The sequence below is a fragment of the Polyodon spathula genome, chromosome 35, assembly GCF_017654505.1.
Source record: "Polyodon spathula isolate WHYD16114869_AA chromosome 35, ASM1765450v1, whole genome shotgun sequence".
In the NCBI taxonomy this organism is placed as follows: domain Eukaryota; kingdom Metazoa; phylum Chordata; class Actinopteri; order Acipenseriformes; family Polyodontidae; genus Polyodon; species Polyodon spathula.
Genome location: NC_054568.1, coordinates 148,545 through 159,008, shown reverse-complemented (window position 1 = coordinate 159,008; position 10,464 = coordinate 148,545). Strand labels below are relative to the sequence as shown.

General features: G+C 41.9%; 1 pseudogene; it reads right to left on the bottom strand.

Annotated features, from left to right (window-relative positions):
• Positions 1–691: 691 nt before the first annotated feature.
• The window catches only part of LOC121303730, a 43,145-nt pseudogene continuing 33,372 nt past the window's right edge, over positions 692–10,464 (bottom strand).

Sequence of the window (10,464 nt, the reverse complement as noted above, 5' to 3'; positions counted from 1 at the left end):
TCCCTACGAAAAGTATAAATCCGCCGTGTGCAGCTAATGGTAAACATGGGAACCAACAAGAACTGTCACGACGAGGTTTTCTTTTCACTCAGGATTTGGATTATTTTTTCTGTGGTTTTCTAACTATTTTGTTAGAAACTTCCAGAATAAATAAAATGAAAGAACGTAAAGTGGACTGGGCCCTGCTTTTTTATTTTTCTATTTCTTGTAATCAGTTAAGTGTTATGGCTGCAATGTGAAGCTAATAAACACTTGAACCATCCATCTGAGAAAAGAAGCATGGTATTGCATTCATAATGTGCTGCAAACTTCTAATCAACTCAGTACAGCTTGCAGGCACAGTCTTAAGCAACATGCTAAAAGAATCATTGTGTTCCTTAAAGCTCTCACCAAAAACCAGCTGGACTTTATCTCTGTTAGTGACTTTCCACAGTTTTGGACACATCTGTATCACCAGGAGGAAAGCGTGGGGTCCAGGGGCAGATAGAGGAATACATCTCTCAATCTTTACATTGTCTGCAATAAAACAAGCAGGGTGTGTCGACCACAGTGACCCGCCTCCCAGACACTTCTTTTCTCTTCTCGCACTCCCTCAAAGAGGGGCTCAATCCAGATCCAGTCTCCTCTACGTAGGTCTTTTTTTGTCTAGATGCTTGATGTCATAAACCTCTTGAATGTAGAGAAGGCAGTTCTAAAAGTCCCATAGTCCAGATCCAGTTCTAAGTTGCACTCTGCCCAGGATGGTGTTCCCTGATGAACTCTTCCCAGCCCCCTTTCCCAAGCAGTACGATCCTTGGCTCAGAGGGTTCCTGAGAAACAGGTTCTTCAGCCTCTGGTCCAGCAGCTGTAGTTCCCTGCCCTGCTGGAGAACAAAACAATGAAGACATTTTAAATTTCTTGTCTGTTTTGACTTTATTACTGTATGTAGGACTGTAAATGAAAGGTTAGAAAGCTCCCTTGATATAATTAACTTTATATCTTCTGAGCAAAGCACAGCTGTGTAATATAGAATATCTATTCCTCCTTGTTAGAATTATCAGTTTATTGGCTGGTTGTGTTACTGTATGTAGGACTTTGTCTGTAAATTAAAAGGTGCAGTACTGTCTCACATGATTTATACAACAGCTTGCTGCTATATCTAGAGCCTATAATCTGATCAAAGTGCATCTGATATGAACAACATGAAATGTACTGATCTCCTCGGTTTTAACTTAATGTATGCAGGACTCTGTCCTGTAAGTGAAATCTATATCAAAAACAATGTAAGAAAGTTAGAAAAACATAACAGCCGTTTAAAAGGGGTGATATCAAATACAAAAGCACAAGTTAAAAGGAATTTGGGCAATCTTGTCAAGCAAATAGGGACAACTGGAAAGTTGCTGGGGCCCAACATTCACACAATCCCTGCTTCTGATTGGCTCCTTTTTATTGCTTCACTCCACTTTAAAGCTGTGTGGACACAATGGAGTTTCTGAAGTTACCCTGTCGTAACTTGGAAAAAATATATAGGATAACAATCTAGCATTTAGGATTGTGAAACTATAAACTTGAGACATTGCATGCATTATGGAAGAGATGTCACCTTGTGCAGTTTGGGCAATAGGACTTGCATCTTCACAAATATATATTGTGCACACCTCATACATAACACACAAGACCACTGAGCAACTACATTAGCTTTGACAAGGCTTTAATTATTCAAATACATTATGAGGACACAGAGAGTAGTTTGTCAGTAGACTTGGAGCGCCTTTTAAGGAACACGGCCAACAGGACAGCGCAAGAGAGAGCCAGAGCGACAGTGGAGACCGCCAGCACAGGGACAAAGGAGCCAGAGGGGTTAACAGGACAGTGCAGGAAGCTACACCCATTGCAGACACCAGGAGTAGCAACTCTGCAGAGAGCATCACTCTCTTTTCATTTGAATAATGCAAGACTTAAAATCAATGCAAATAAAAGCAGGCCAACCCTTCCATTGCCAGCAAGTTGGTTCAAAGCTCCGTAGCACAGAGAGCTGCTCTTACCCTGCACTTCCACAAGCTGCAGGGGGTGGTACAAGGACTCCTTACTCAGCACGACAGCATGGTCTCGGGCCACATGCACCACGGTCAGGGGGCCAATGGTGATCTCCTTTACATGCACTCGGGGGTCCTGGCCAGCTACACAGGAAGGGGAGAGACAGGAGGGCAAGGTTATTGGCATTGCTGAAACCAAGTAATGCACTGGTGATTGAGCTACTCCACAATGCAACTCCATTGAAGGGGAGCACATGGTCAAAAAAGGGTAGAAATGCTTTAGCACTAGCAAAGTCACTGGAGCCCATTTTCTTCTATCAGAGTCTCATTTCCAGTTTGGCTCATGCAGATGTGGAAGAATGAAACAAGTTGTTGCTGCTTCCTGGTACCTGATCCCCTTCATGTGTTTAAACTCACACCAATGGTCTAGCATGAAATCAGACCAGCTGACCTACTGCAGAAGGTCAATCATTAATATTAACCACTTGAATTTGAAGATGTTTAACCCTTTACTGCCCTGACTGTTCCCATACCTATTTTCTCAATGTCAAGCATATTGGACACTGGGCAGCAAAGAGTTAAGACTAAACTGTAGTTGAAGTGACAGTATTTGTGCAGCTTGAGCTGCAACTGGGCCAGAGGTAGGCTACCATGATTGCAATGGCAAAGTTCATCCCACAGGTGCTCAACTGAATTGAGCTTGCTTAGGCAGACCAGTCTCCCAGAGACCATCACAAACAGCATGGTGGAATAAGAGGGCAGGGGCAGGATTTAAAGGCTAGTCTGTTCAGCACAGAGGATCTGATCACTCTTGCACAGCTTACCTGTTGGTGGCATCAGCTGGTTTGTCAGCATTGACAGCCCTCAGTGTGCAAGTCACATAGATCTGAAACAAGGGAGAGAGGAGGGAAAGAGTCAAACACTACATAATGCACCAGAAAGCAAAACTCTAACCATAATATACTTTGACACGTTGAAAGGACCAAGGTCTAGCCAAAGCTTACCAAACTCCTGGAATCCCCCTGGATCCTGAAAGCAGTGATGTCAAAGTGCAGCTTGGTCAGAGCAGGTCTGGTGAAGGAAGAGGAGGAGTCTGGAGCTTTGCTATCCATCAGGCAGCTGGGAGAAACAGGAGGAGAAAGGGTTACACCTCCAACACACACCCTTCAAAACAGGGTCAATAAAGCAGAGTGCAGCACAAGCTGGTGTGTAAAGTAACTCCAGTTCTCATCCAAGCTTGTCCACGACAGCGTATCTGGGCTCAGAGTCTTTGTTTCTGCTCAGGGTTGTGATGCAGCTGTCGACGTAGAGCCGCAGGGGCACGTGGATGTCGATGGCAACAGAAGCCTCAACATGAAGGATGTCACCCAGGTAGATGACATTGGAGACTCTGGGACCACTCCAGTTATCTGGAACAGGAAGCAAGTAGACCCATTATACAGAGACCAGCATTAAACACACGATACAAGAACCTCTACTACAGGAAAGTATGCACTAGCAAATCCTTACTACAGGACCACTCCAGTTATCTGCCAGTGGAATTGTGCACTGGCAACAAACAGCTGCAGGAACCCTCCATGCCAGGGGTGTGCAATGAGTCCTGCGGGGCCCTTCCACTCCAGGGTTAAACAAACTACTTCAGGGCCTGGATGGAGGTTTAATTACAGTTTAGAACAGAAACCCCAGCACTGGAAGACCCAGCTTAGGCCACCCCTACTCCATGACAGACTGGCAAATCACCAGCAGGGTGTCCAATGCCGACCCTTCCACTCCTGGGCTGTGTTCCAACCCTGTTGTAAATTGCTTCATTATACTGCAGTATGCACCGCATGGGGAAATTCAATTTGGATCTGTTCCCATGGAGTGATAAAATAAAGGTAGTTGCATAAATAGAGCTCTCTAATGGAAGGATCGGCTGTTTATTTTATTAAACCATCATACAAACAGCAACGTGCAACTATGTTGCAAATAGAACACAACTCTATACAGACACACATAAGCCTAGTTGGATTCTCTTAATGGCAGATCCCCACACAAGTGAATACTAATACTTCCAGGGTACGGGTGCAATTTTTCCATTTGAATACATTTCATGGTTCTTCCGAAAGTAAATTCTCAATTACATATGTTTAAATATGCATCATAGGAAATACACAAGTTATAATAGGGGGATTTTATATTCATTTCCATTCTAAACTCACCCCCTTACACTGGTAGTTGTCATGCTAGTAAAGTAGCAACAAGAATTGAATTGGGCCAATAATCCCCATTATCATGATAATCAATAGATGAACACATTGTTGGAAATCACACAGCATTCCTCAGTTAACTATGGGAGGAGAGGATAAAGACCATTTGACGATAAAAACTTCAGCATCCAATACAAGAGAAACTGGTCTTCATGTTCAAAGACAGTTGCCAGGTTCTGATTAAACCCCACTCCCCATACCCAGCCCATTCCTTCATACCACTCAGGAGCTCTACAGAGGAGGATTTGCTCTGTAGAGGCTGTTGAAGTGAAGGGCACCCAAGTTGGCTTTATGGGGCTGCTGCTGACATTCCACCTCCTGAAAAGAAAGCCTTGTAAATGATAGCATGCATAACTAATGAAACATGACATCACAAGCTGGGGGGATGGGGAGAGAGAGAGAAATTTAAAGTGAAGGCACCCAGTCAGTACAGAAAGAAATGCATTTGTTAAATGAAATCAAACATGTTCGCTTCCTTCAATAGAAGGATCAAATCTATTACAACAGCAGAGGCTTGAACCCTGGTACAAGTGAATGACCAGCAGCAAAGGGATTTAGCGTGAAGTTTACAGATCCGGCCCCTCAGGTCCTTGTCTGCGCAGTACAGTACCTCGGGTATCGGCATTCAAGCAGAATATCAGCCATATTAACCCTGGTGATGATGCCAACGCTGGCAGGCTTGTAATAGAGATGGTTTGTGTAGCTCAGGAAGTCTGGGAATACCTAGGGAGAGAAGTGGAGGTGACCCTTCAATGCTTGATTATGAAAGAGTGAAGTGGTCTTGTGATTTAACCCCTTAAGGTACACAAGGAACTGAACATTTGTTCAAACAGTTTAATGCATTTGAATAACTTGAATAGCACAAGAAAACTGACAACAAGCTCCAGCCAGTCAGAACATTGGGAATCCCCATTTCATGCACCTCACTGCAAAATCTTATAGAAATGTTGAGTAAATTAGTGTTGGTCCAATTTAATAGGCTACAGAAGACACATTATAGAATGCAAGTTGCTCTAGAGACCCAATTAATGCACAAACCAGTTTAACAGGTTCCACATACCAACACGTCCAAATATCACTGATCAAAACATTGGAATTCTACTGTAAGAACATAAGAAAGTTTACAAACGAGAGGAGGCCATTCGGCCCATCTTGCTCATTTGGTTGATAGTAGCTTATTGATCCCAAAATCTCATCAAGCAGCTTCTTGAAGGATCCCAGGGTGTCAGCTTCAACAACCTTACTGGGGAGTTGATTCCAGACCCTCACAATTCTCTGTGTAAAAAAGTGTCTCCTATTTTCTGTTCTGAATGCCCCTTTGTCTAATCTCCATTTGTGACCCCTGGTCCTTGTTTCTTTTTTCAGGCTGAAAAAGTCCCTTGGGTCGACACTGTCAATACCTTTTAGAATTTTGAATGCTTGAATTAGGTCGCCACGTAGTCTTCTTTGTTCAAGACTGAACAGATTCAATTCTTTTAGCCTGTCTGCATATGACATGCCTTTTAAGCCCGGAATAATTCTGGTCGCTCTTCTTTGCACTCTTTCTAGAGCAGCAATATCTTTTTTATAGCGAGGTGACCAGAACTGAACACAATATTCAAGATGAGGTCTTACTAGTGCATTGTACAGTTTTAACATTACTTCCCTTGATTTAAATTCAACACTTTTCACAATGTATCCGAGCATCTTGTTAGCCTTTTTTATAGCTTCCCCACATTGTCTAGATGAAGACATTTCTGAGTCAACAAAAACTCCTAGGTCTTTTTCATAGATTCCTTCTCCAATTTCAATATCTCCCATATGATATTTATAATGTACATTTTTATTTCCTGCGTGCAGTACCTTACACTTTTCTCTATTAAATGTCATTTGCCATGTGTCTGCCCAGTTCTGAATCTTGTCTAGATCATTTTGAATGACCTTTGCTGCTGCAACAGTGTTTGCCACTCCTCCTACTTTTGTGTCGTCTGCAAATTTAACAAGTTTGCTTACTATACCAGAATCTAAATCATTAATGTAGATTAGGAATAGCAGAGGACCTAATACTGATCCCTGTGGTACACCGCTGGTTACCACACTCCATTCTGAGGTTTTTCCTCTAATCAGTACTTTCTGTTTTCTACATGTTAACCACTCCCTAATCCATGTACATGTGTTTCCTTGAATCCCAACTGCGTTCAGTTTGAGAATTAATCTTTTGTGTGGGACTTTGTCAAAAGCTTTCTGGAAATCTAAATAAACCATGTCATATGCTTTGCAATTATCCATTATGGATGTTGCATCCTCAAAAAAATCAAGCAAGTTAGTTAGGCACGATCTCCCTTTCCTAAAACCATGTTGACTGTCTCCCAGTACCCTGTTACCATATAGGTAATTTTCCATTTTGGATCTTATTATAGTTTCCATAAGTTTGCATATAATAGAAGTCAGGCTTACTGGTCTGTAGTTACCTGGTTCAGTTTTGTTTCCCTTTTTGTGGATCGGTATTACGTTTGCAATTTTCCAGTCTGTCGGTACCACCCCTGTGTCAAGAGACTGCTGCATGATCTTGGTTAGCGGTTTGTAAATTACTTCTTTCATTTCTTTGAGTACTACTGGGAGGATCTCATCCGGCCCAGGGGATTTGTTTATTTTAAGAGCTCCTAGTCCCTTTAACACTTCTGCCTCAGTTATGCTAAAGTTATTTAAAACTGGACAGGAACTGGATGACATGTGGGGCATGTTGTCAGTATCTTCCTTTGTAAAAACTTGTGAAAAGTAATCATTTAACATATTTGCTATTTTTTTTTCTTCATCTACGATTTTGCCATTTGTATCTCTTAAACATTTAATCTCCTCTTTGAATGTTCTCTTGCTGTTGTAATATTGGAAAAACATTTTGGAATTGGTTTTAGCTCCCTTAGCAATGTTTATTTCTATTTCTCTCTTGGCCTTTCTAACTTCCTTTTTGACTTGCGTTTGCAGTTCTGTGTACTCTTTCTGCGTACTTTCTTTTTGGTCCTTTTTTAATGCTCTGTAAAGTGCCTTTTTTCGCTGAATATTTTTTTTAATTGATCTATTAAACCATTTTGGCAATTTAGTTTTACATTTAGATTTGTCTACTTTAGGGATATAATTGTTTTGTGCCTCTAGTACTACATTTTTGCAAGAACAACCATCCTTCTTCTGTGGGTGTTTTCTCTATTTTACTCCAATCTACTTCTGTTAGTCTCTGTTTCATACCTTCATAGTTTGCTTTTCTAAAATTGTAAACCTTAGCTTTAGTCATTTCTTTTGGGGATTTAAAAAACCCTTCAAATGAGACCATGTTGTGGTCTGAGTTTGCCAGTGGTTCTCTGACCTCTGTTTTAGTTATTCTATCTTCGTTATTTGAAAATACTAAATCAAGGCATGCCTCCCCTCTAGTGGGTGCCTTCACAAATTGTGTTAGGAAGCAGTCATTTGTCATTTCCACCATTTCTATTTCATCCTTCGTGCTACCCACCGGGTTTTCCCATTTTATTTGGGGGAAGTTGAAATCCCCCATTAGTATGGCTTCTCCTTTGCTACACACATTTCTAATGTCATTGTATAACAGATTATTGTGCTCACCGTCTGAATCTGGCGGTCTATAGCATGCTCCTATTATTATGCCTTTTGAATTTTTGTCCGTTATTCTGACCCATATTGATTTGGTTTTATTTTCTTTGTCCAGGTTTAACACCTGGGCTTCAAGACTGTTTCTTATGTATAGCGCTACCCCTCCTCCTCTTCTGTCCTGCCTGTCTTTCCTATACAGTGTATACCCACAAATATTAAATTCTTCCCCATCACTTTCAGACAACCACGTTTCTGTAACAACTATCACATCATAGTTACCTGTTAGTGCAGTAGCTTCAAGTTCTAGAATTTTGTTTCTGATACTTCTAGCATTTAGATAAATACATTTAATGGTTGTCTTACCTGAGTTGTTGTTCTTGTTTTGATGCGGTCTCCCTTCTGTTTTTTTGTTGATTTCTCCCCCCCCTTCCTTTCTAGTTTAAATGCTTCCGAACCTGCTCGAGGATCTTTTCTCCGAGTAGACTAGTTCCCTTGTTATTTAAATGCAGTCCATCCCGTCTATACAGATAGTCCTCGTTGTAGAATGTGGTCCAGTGATCAAGATAGGTGAAGCCTTCCCGTGTGCACCACATCTTCAGCCATGCGTTTTGATTAATTATTTCCAGCTGTCCATATGGTCCTTTGCAAGGTGCGGGTAGTATACCAGAAAATACCACAGTTTTGGTTTTTCTCTTTTAATTTCCTTCCTAGCTCTCTGAATTTGTTTTGCAGGGATTTTGGTCTGTCTCTTCCAATGTTGTTTGTACCAATGTGGACGACTACTACCGGGTCATCTCCTGTTCGTTCTAGGAGCCTGTCCACGTTCTCAGTGATGTGCTTGACCGAGGCTCCCGGAAGGCAGCACACTGTTGTAGTAAGGGGGTCCAAACTGTGAATTGAACTTGCTGTGTTTCTCAATATGGAGTCCCCAACAATCATGACCTCCCTTCTTTTTGCTGTCTGGTCACCACTGTCAATAGAGTCCTGGATGTTGTTCCTTTCATTCTCTTGTTGTTGGTTCTGCTCATCAAAATTCTGAAGTGTCTCAAATCTGTTGGTTGTTTTGATTTCTGGTGGTTGTGTTTGACGAAGTTTCTTTTTTTCCCTGCTTCTGCCTACCTGAACCCAGCTGTTCTGACCTTCTATCTCCCTGGTGGCTTTCAGTCTGTTAGGTGTGATGCAGACTTCCATGAATTGTGGGTGTGCCAGTTCCTCAAGATCCTGTTGCTGTCTCACTTCTTCCAGCTCCATTTCTAGCATACTTACTAGTTTATGCAAATCCTGGATCGCGCGGCACTTTACGCACACTTGGTTTAGCTCCGCTGGGTTTTCTCGGATTTCCCACATCAAGCAGGTGTCACAGATTACTGGCTTGAAGACCATGTTGAGGTTTTTTTTTTTTTTTTTTTTTGAAGCTTAGTTTCTTCTGCAGCCGTCAACCTGCTTTCAAACTGCTTCGAAACTGCTCTGTACTTTTCCACGCCTGTACTTCTCCCACTCGCTGTCGCTGGGAAGACTGCCTCGTTTAACTGCGTTGTTCTGCTGTGCTGTTGGCTCCTCCCCTCGCCTGTGTCTCAAAACGGCGCTGAATTTGAATCAGCTGCTCCGAGTTTCAGCTTGTTTGTTATCAGAAAAACACACGCGGCTGTTTGACTTTGAGCTGCTGCTGTGTTTCCCCAATGTACTCTGTTTTCTGATTAAAGCAATTCAAGATGCAATTTCTCCTTACTGCTTCAAAACTGCTCTGTACTTTTCCACGCCTGTACTTCTCCCACTCGCTGTCGCTTCCACTCGCTGTCGCATGTTCAATGCGGTCTGTTCGGAGGCAGTATAGTGAGCGGCTCATCGGTGTTCAATGCGGTCTGTTCGGAGGCAGTATAGTGAGCGGCTCATCAGTGTTCAATGCGGTCTGTTCGGAGGCAGTATAGTGAGCGGCTCATCAGTGTTCAATGCGGTCTGTTCGGAGGCAGTATAGTGAGCGGCTCATCAGTGTTCAATGCGGTCTGTTCGGAGGCAGTATAGTGAGCGGCTCATCAGTGTTCAATGCGGTCTGTTCGGAGGCAGTATAGTGAGCGGCTCATCAGTGTTCAATGCGGTCTGTTCGGAGGCAGTATAGTGAGCAGCTCATCAGTGTTCAATGCGGTCTGTTCGGAGGCAGTATAGTGAGCGGCTCATCAGTGTCAGTGCAGCTCATCAGGGCCACAGTAATTCAGCAGTAATATTAATCTCAGCAAAGCTGTGCTTTTATTGCACTAGATGGTTACAGTACTTTGTTTTCATGTTGTTTCTTACACACACATCGTTACTTTAATCACCACTGCAGTGATACAAAATGATATATATATATATATATATATATATATATATATATATATATATATATATATATATATATATATATATATAAGTTGTCTGTTTAGACAACAGACAACTTTTTTATAATTTTGTCAATAAAAAGTAATTTTTCAACATGAAACCATTGTCAGTGATGTTAGTGATATATTTTGCACGACTGTGTTATACATGCAATTGTGTTAAAACATTGTACTTGCTTCCGATCATGTTGCTTATTTGAAACGGAATAAAAGCAGCCAGTCTAGTCAATAAATGCAGTAGAAACA